Consider the following 9,191-nt stretch of genomic DNA (forward strand, 5'->3'; position numbering starts at 1 on the left):
TTCAAAATTTAATCACAACAATGTGGAGAATTTTAATGACTGACTCCATCTGAACACTAAACAACCTAAAATTGGAAGATGTTTTGGCCATATTTTGAAGAGGCTGTATAGCCAGCAAAATCCTAACTCTGCCTTTCTCTCTGGCAGATAATAATTACAGGAATTAGCTGATGTGCTGAAAAAAAAATGAAGTACAAGATAGATTAATTTCTCAGAAGATTATATGGTTCTTGTTTATCATTTCCTTGTTGGTTTAAAGTAGTGTTTAACTAGTTTGTAGATATGGTCACCAATTCCCTGTACACATTCCCTCTTCATTTTGTGACAGGTGTAGAGCCTGATGTGTTTCTTTGTATGTATAAATATAGTACACATACGTTTTTAAAATAGTCTTATGATAGATCGTATTACACATGAATTCAGTAGGTTTCACTTACACCACTTTTAAATATTTTTAGTGTTTTATCATGATGTGGTACTTGGATTATTTTGAAATTTAAAAATATTGGAAATGTATTTTAATTTATTAAAACTGCATCATCCCAGGCATGCCTACCCAAGACTGAATAACTATTCCAAGTGTCTCATAGCAGGTCAGATGGGTCATCCCAACTGGAAAGTAAAGCTTCAGATGCTATTTCCTTTACTCAAGCTAATTACAAACAAATGTTCACTTTGTCAGAAAGAAAAGAAAAACTTTAAGGCTAGTGAAAAAGATCTTTCTGTGTGTTGTTCTACTAAGAATCTAGTTTCTGGAAAGATTAGTATTTAAATATTTCCTTTTCCCACTGGGTTCCCCTGAGCCAGTATAACTCTTATATAATTAATTTTAATTTAATTTCTATGTGCGGACCTGTGGCCTTTTAAAACTCATTTGGGCTTAGAGGTGCACTCTTTCTGTACTGGTGGGGGAAGTCTCTGGGTCTGTTGGTTCACTGGAGGCCTTATGCTGGGAACTGATGGGAACCTGAAGAATCATGGATGGACCTGTGGCCTTTTTAAAATCATTTGGTTCCTCAGGCCTGGTTGTTATTTTTTTGAAATGAACGCTCCAAAGTGGTACAGCACTACTCTGTCATGTCTCTGTATTGAGGTAACTATGGATTGATGTGAGGCTGAACGTTGTGTCATTGGTCTGTCAAGTGCCATAATGGTTACACATGATTGACAATATCTGGTTAGCTAACAGATTAAGACAGGCTTGAAAGCAGGAGTGGCATCCACTCCCTAAACATGCCTGTGGAAACTCTATGAACGTAGAGAGAGGACATTAGTTATAGAACAAGGTTAAAGTCTTTTGGTTATGGGGTCAGTACTAGATGGCACTTAACAACAACAACTATATATATATTGCCAAGTCCTTTTTTCCATTTTGGACTTCCACTGACTTGACTGTATGATGGCACTCTTGTTTTGGCTGAGGGTCTATGGAGATTGTTTCATTGTTTAAGCCTCTTTTTTAGAGTCAATAAGACCTATAGGAGGACAATTGCATTTAAGGCCAAGTCCTTGTCTCCATTTTGGAAACTCGGTGAAGTGACTGAATTCTGGAAGATGGGCTCTCTTATTTTGGTTGAGGTCATTATGGAATATTTTTTTCTGGGTTTTTTTTTTTGTTTTTTTGGGGGGGGATCCTTCTTTCTTTTATTATTATTATTAAAGCCTCTTGTTTAGAGACAACAAAACCTGCTGGGGACCCTTATTTTTAATAAATTGAGTCCAAGGGATTACCTTTTAATCTTTTGATACTATATTTTGGAGGAATATTCTTCTAAGTCATACAGCACTCTTCTGTCAGTTTGCTTTGCTGAGGTAATCTGGGTTTGCTGTGATGTTCAACCTTTTACCATCGGGGTCCCAAAAGCCATAATGACTGCCCATGGTAGACAATGTTTGGTGGAGCTCCCAGTTTTAAGACAGGTTGGGAAGCAGGAGTGGTTTCCACTTTCTAAACCACATACCTCTGGAAACTCTATGAACTAGGAGAAATGATAGTATAGAAAGGCCTCATGTCTTTTGATTTTGGAGCCTCTATGTGTCGTGCACAACTCAATGGTAATCAAGAAAAGCAACAACATGAAGCCTATACCTAAATCAAGAAGCTATTATAAAAACAGAGCGAGGGACTATACAATGGATTAAAATCAAGGAAAATGTGCATTAACACTGTATCCTTTCCTCAAGTGTATTCAGTCTATATGCTGAACAAATCATCCAAGAAGTTAGACTATATGAAGAAAATTGTGGCCCCAGAATAGGAGGAGATTGAGGAAACAGAGGAATGCTCCCATTTATGGCATTTATGGATGATGAGAGCCAATGAGAATGCTTGATGATGGAGGAATGTGGAATGATGGAGCTCATGGAGTTTGGACCTTACTTTGGTTCTTAAATTTGGTTAGGCTCGAGGGCCAAAGGCCTGTGGCACTTGAGCCTGGTTTTAATTGTTTTTGGTCAAATATTCTTCCAAGTGGTTTAGCACTGGTCTGTCCATTTGCTGTACAGAGGTAATTCATGTTTGCTGTAATGCTGAACACTATGACACTGATGTGTCAAATGTGATAATGGTTATCCACCGTGGACAGTGTATGGTGGACCTCCTCAATTAAAACAAGCTTGGAAACAGGAGTGGCAACCAATTCCAAAATGACTTGCCTCCAGAAACCCTATGGACTTGGAGAAACAAAGAAAGTTATACAAGTGTTCAGGTCTTTCATTTACAGGTTTGCTATGAGTTGTCTACAACTCGATGGCACTTAATAACAACAACATTGTTTAATTTAACACAAATGTATCTAAAAGTAAATTTATTTTAGGTCTTAGGGGTTATAAAGTGTAATCTATATTAAAGGCTGTAGATTTTTTTTATCTTCTATGATAAGTGATTCAAGTTTTCATCACTTTTTGCAAGCATCCAATATGGATTACATTTCACCATCAAGAAAGCAAAAATCCACCACTGAATCAAAAGGCAAAATCATGAAGGGTGGAGAAAAAAGAAAAAGATAGAAGTTGTCAACAATTTCATTTTACTTCGATCCCCAATCAATACCTTTGGTACAAGCAGTTAAGAAATCAAAAGAAAAAAAAAAAGAAATCAAAAGACATATTGAGCTGGAGGAATCTGCTGTAGAAGGTCAAGGACTGTAGCCTTCACTATGGATTAAAGCTCAACATCAAGAAAATAAAGATGGCAACATCATGATAGATGGTGAAGAGACTGAGATTGTTAACAGCTTTAGTTTACTTGGCTCCACAATCAGCACTTGTGGTACCAGCAGCCAGGAAATTAAAAGATGAATTGTATTGGAAATGTCTGCTGTCAGAGACCTCTCCAAAGTACTGAAGAACAACAATGTCAGTCTGGAGACTAAGGTGCATCTGATCCAGACCATAGTTTTTGCAATTACTTGGTATGCATCAGAAAGCTGGACAATGACTAGGAATGATAGAAGTAGAATTGATGCCTTTTAGCTGTGGTACTGGAGAAGATTATTGAATATAACCTGGACTGCTAAGAGAACAAACAGTTTCATCCTAGAGAGGGTGAGCCCAGGCTGCTCCTTTGAGGCAAGGATTCTGGAGCTGTGACCTATTTTGGACATGTTGCAAGGAGGGACCAGTCCTTGGAGAGGGATATCATGCTTGGGAAGGTGGAGGCACAGCACAAGAGAGGAAGATCCTCAATGAGATGGATTGATTCAGTGGCTGGGGTAATGGGGGTGGATGTGTCAGGGACAATAAGATTGGGACAGGCTATAGCAGAGTTTAGGGCTGTTGTACTTAGGGTCGCTATGAGTCACAGGCAACTCGATGGCACATAAAACAACAACAACAACAAAGAACAAGAATATCAGTTTAAAGACTAAAGCACTCCTGATCCAAGCCATAGTCTTTTCAATTGTTTCTTATGCATCTGAAAGTCAGGGACTAAGAATTGCAGAATTGATGCCTTTGAATTGTTGTGTTGATGAAGATTATTGAATATATATCATGGACTGTCAAAACAATGAACATATCTATCTTTAAAAAGTACAACCAGAATATTCCATAGAGCCAATGATAATAAAATTTCATCTTACGTTAGGCATATATTCTTAGGAGAAATCAGTCCTTGGAGAGAAGGCATCATGCTCTCTCCAAGAAAGCTGGAGAAAGTTGGAAGGTCAGAGAAAGAGAGGAATACTCTCAGCAAATTAGATTGACACAGTAACTACCACTGTGGGTTTGAACATAACAGATTGTGAGGATAATGCAGGACTGACGAGGCCCAGATCTATTGTTCGTTGGGTCACTATGAATTTTAGTGGACTCCACAGCACCTAACAACAGAAACAGAGAACATAATACTTTTCCTTATAGAAATTCTCATTTCTTCTGGCCTGGAGGAAATAAACAAGGTGATGGTAAGGTTTAAATTGCTAGTCTAACAGGCTCTAAAAGCAACAATGTGATTCAAAAGTCAAAGGATGGAAAAATGCAGTTTACTAATAGAACTTGCCATACAAAAAATGAGTCTAGTTAGCAAGAGTTGATTTGAGCCCTTAAGCTGTTCAAGCAAAAGACTCAACCTACTAAAGAAAGGAAATCCAATAAATGCAAATAACAAGCTGCTTCATTCTTCATTTCATACTTGCAATACCAAGTAACTATTCTGAGCTTACTTTCTGCTTGAAAGGCCTTGAGGGTTAGTGACCTATTCAATCACTGCATTAATTGGTAAAGTTTAAATCACTTGCCTGCTGCATTAGCTATAACATCCACAGTCTCAGAATAGCTATTGGCCACCTGTACTCAGCATGTTCTCACACATGGTCATTAACTTTGAAAACTAATGCAAACCAAACAAAGCCTGAGGAATAAATGGGTTGCCATAAGAAAACAATTAACAAGTCACCTGTTGTGAAAAGACATATTTAATCAAACCTGGGTAAAGAGACCACCCAAGATTAAACAGAAGGTTTTCTACAAGTGTTCTATTTACAATACAGGTGCATTTTTGTGAATGAGTGATTGTGATTAAAATATATTTAGCTGGTATGTGCAACTACTCAAAGGAAAAATATTTCTGATAGCATAAAAATTGGGATTAGTTTGCTCTTTATTCTCAAGTGTTTTTTTCTTTCTGCTCTTTATTCTCAAGTATTTTTTTTTCTTTATCCTTAAAGTGTTAAGGATCTGTATTTGTGTTCACAAAAGATAGCCATAAAATTAATTTTATACAAATATCATTAATATTATGAAAATGTCTGATTATAATTAGGCTATATATATATATATATAATTTGAAACAATAAATCACATTAAAATTTGAAAGAGAAATTCTTTCTCTACTTTAAGATTCATTATCAAAGAGTTAACTACATATTATTTCCAAATTTTCTAAATGGCTATATTTTTCAAAAGAAATTACTTCAAGCATAGTTTATTAGATTTATGGCCCATTGTGTAGGGAACTATGCTGTCAACCGAAGGTGGACTGTTCAAATTCTCCAGATTTATATAGAGAGAGATAGTTTACTTATCATACTTTTAGAAAGTAATCAATGGAAAATAAAGAGCATTGCTCCCTTATTCATTGTTATAGAATCAGAATATACTCGCAGCTGACCTTCCAGTGGCTTTTCTGATACTGTTAATCACACAGAAGGAGATTGCCCATCCTTCTTCTGTGGAAATGCTCATGTATATGAACCACTACTATGGCACTGCTTTTGGGTGAGCAGTACAGCTCCCCATAGACAACGTCACAGAGCTCCCTTTAAGATAGGATGCCATGATTGCTACGTACCATTGAGTCAGAACTGACTCATAGCTGACCTTCCAGCCAGTTTTTGGAGGCTATAAGTCACATGAAAGGGGACTGCCCATCTATCACCCTTAGAACAACTGGTGGATTCTATCTTACTGCCTTTACATTGGCAGTACAACATAATAATTCAAAACTACTTCTACTTTTGAAACAACTTACCCTCCAAAATCCAACTGCTCCAAGCTGGAGAATCTCAGGCAGCACCCAATCAACTTTTAAGTACAAAGTTATTGAGGAGTAATGACGTCAGTCTGAGGACTAAGGTGCATCTGATTTAGGCCATAGTCTTTGTAATCACTTACTATGCATTGGAGAGCTGGGCAATGAATAAGGATGACAGAAAAAGAATTGATGCTTTTGAGCTGTGATGTTGGAGAAGGGCACTGAACATCATCAGTATAATATAAATTATTCAAACATCCCATGGATATCCAAGAGAACATACAGATATAACTTAGAGAGGATGCAGATGGAGTGTTCTTTGGAGGCAAGAATGATGAAGCTTCGCCTCACATACTTTGGACATGTTGCTAGGAGAGGCTATTTCTTGGAGAGGGACATGATATTGGGAAGGGTGAAGGGTTAAAGATGAAGAGGAAGACTCTCAACCAGGTGATTGACACAGTCACTGCCACAATGGGATTTTGTGTGTCAAGAAAGTGTTAGGATGACACAGGACAGAATAGGGTTCAGATCTTTTGTTCACAGGGTCACTATGGATCATACATAACTCAACAGCACCTAACAACAACAATTTCTATTTTACTAATGTAACAGAAAACTTTCTAAAATACAATTTTGTTTATATATGTAAGTAGGATATTTGAGTATTTTCCTTGGAATTAATAGAAACAACAGAAAATATCTAAACTTTTTAAAAAATGTAGGAAAGGTTCTAAAATACTATGTAAAATAAATAAAGCAGTATTTATGCATTCAAACATTTGAATATATTTGCTTATAATTCACAAAGAAAAAACAGATGAACAAAAATCTAAATTTTTATGTCCCTAAAATGGGGACAAATGAATATTTTTGTGTTGAGCAGGTATGTTGTTGTTATCCTGCAACAGACATGTAAGTAATTAAGAACAAAACAGTCAGAGATTAAAATCTGTCTTACATTTACGGCTGTGAGATGGAGTCAAGTCTCTTGACTACTTGCTCACTTTTCCCATATATAAAATTTGCAAAATATTAGAATCTACCAGACTAGGGAGACTGTATCATGTGGTATAGGAGAGCTCTGGCACACACTCTCTCTCTTTGCCATTGAGTCTAAACCAAGGGTTTCCAAGGTAGTAAATCTCATGTGAAGAGATTGCCTTCTTTTTCCCATCTCATCATGGAGTGGATTTGTACCTGCAAGGGTTGATATTTGGGTTAGCAGAGCAATTCCTTACAGACTATTCCAGCAATTGTTGTAAATTGCCACCTAGTTTATTAGGACTTATAGCAACCATATAAACAGCACAACTGTTCCATACTCACAATCTTTGTCATGCTCCATTATTATAGTCACTCTATCAATCCATCTTGATGAGGGTCTTCTTTTCTTTCTCTGGTCTTTCCCAGTATGATTTCAATGCCTCCTGACAATATGTCCAAAGTATTTGAGACAGGTTTCGCCACATTGCTTAGGAGGAAAGATGGGGATTCTGCAAAGGAGAAGAAGACCCCTTAACAAGAGGGATTGACATGGTGAATACAACTATGGGCTCAAGTATGTCAGAAATGGTGAAGATGGCACAGGATAGGAGAGGACTCCAAATTGTTGTTCACAGAGTCATACTCGACTCAACGGCACTGCCACCACCAATATTGTGTTGTTGCCTGTTTGTCAAGTGATGAGGACTTTTGTTTTCTTGTTGAAATGTGATCCATATTGAGGGTTGTAATCCTTGATCTTCTGCAGCATTTCTTTCATGTCCCCTTCACTTGCTGTAAGCAAAGCCTAACATTTGCATAATGCAGGCTGCTGTTGAGTCTAATTCAGTCCTGATGCCACATTCTTCTTCACACAGTCCAGTTCCTGGAGTGATTTGCTTAGCATACAGATTGCATAGGTATGTAAAAAGGATAAAACTCTAACACATGAATATTATAATCAAATATACAAAAAATCAATTTGGAAAACAAAAAAAAAGGATACATGTTCAGAATGGGCAGTTCATTCATGTAATGTTTGGTCCTCCGCATCTTCACGTTAAGACCAAGTCCTAGTTTTTTAATCTACCTTTTGGTTCTTACCTGTCTTATCTTTGACTTAAATATTCTACATATGTTTTGCCTTTCTTTCTTTTTCTTTTCACTTAGTGAGCTTATTCTCATAAATTTTCCATTTGAAAATATTTATTTTGACAATACACGTGGCATGGAAACCAGAAAACCCAGCAGATGGAGGTAGCAGAAGCAGTATCTGCTGAAATTTTGCTAAACCTAATTGAATCACAGAGTTCTATTAGATTAAATTCATCATGAATTTCAATCATTTAATTAAAACACTGAATAAGAAAAGCAGCAACGCATAAAACCATCAGTAGCACAACACTTCTATCTTGAACAACTATCCACTTAACAAAAGAACCAAGGAGAGTAGTATCAGAAGCAGCAGTATCCACACAGCTGAAAAGGTTAAGTCTCCCTCTTGTTTCCCCTTCAACCCACCCTACTACATACCAGGTGGTAGGAAGTGCTTCCCTCACCCTCTGACCCTTCACCTTCCTAACTTCAATTCTCCTACTCCCCCAGCCACGCCACAAACCAATTCTACCTCACATGTGCCCAGACTATCTTGTTTTAGAACTATGAGCCCTCCGTTCCTCCAAGACTCTGAAGACTTTGTTCCTCCCAGCCTACAATTGCTCCAGATTAGAGGGGATGCTTACTCTGACAGAGAACATCTATTCCCTGGACAGGCAAGGAAACTATCTTTAGACAAAGTAGCAAAGATTTCTGTGAAGCCAGCGGAAAATCTGCCACAGTGAGGCTGGATGCCTCTTGACACACCCTCAACCACCTTTCCTGTAGCATGCAGGTTTGTTTTATGCTATTTATGTGTGTGTTTGTTTTATAATTGTCTCTTAAGAGTACAGCACTTGAGTGAAATGTCCCAGTCACAAAGGGACAAATATTGCACGGTGCCACTGTTGTAGAATGGGACTGTCCTTGGGGTTGGAGAGAGACTGAGTAAGGTGGGTTCAATAATGTATGCTGCTCTGAAAGAGAGAAGGGAGAAAACTGTTTAAAAGAGATATGTGATTAGGTATTTCTGTCATGACAGGAGCCTAGAGCGATGGCTACATGGTGGAGTGGACCTGGGGGAGGGTTTGTAAAATAATGAAAGAATCTTTTCTTTTACTTCTCCAAGAGGGTAATG

This window comes from Elephantulus edwardii, unplaced genomic scaffold, assembly GCF_000299155.1.
Source record: "Elephantulus edwardii isolate Elephantulus edwardi_28Jun2011 unplaced genomic scaffold, EleEdw1.0 scaffold00134, whole genome shotgun sequence".
Classification (NCBI taxonomy): Eukaryota; Metazoa; Chordata; class Mammalia; order Macroscelidea; family Macroscelididae; genus Elephantulus; species Elephantulus edwardii.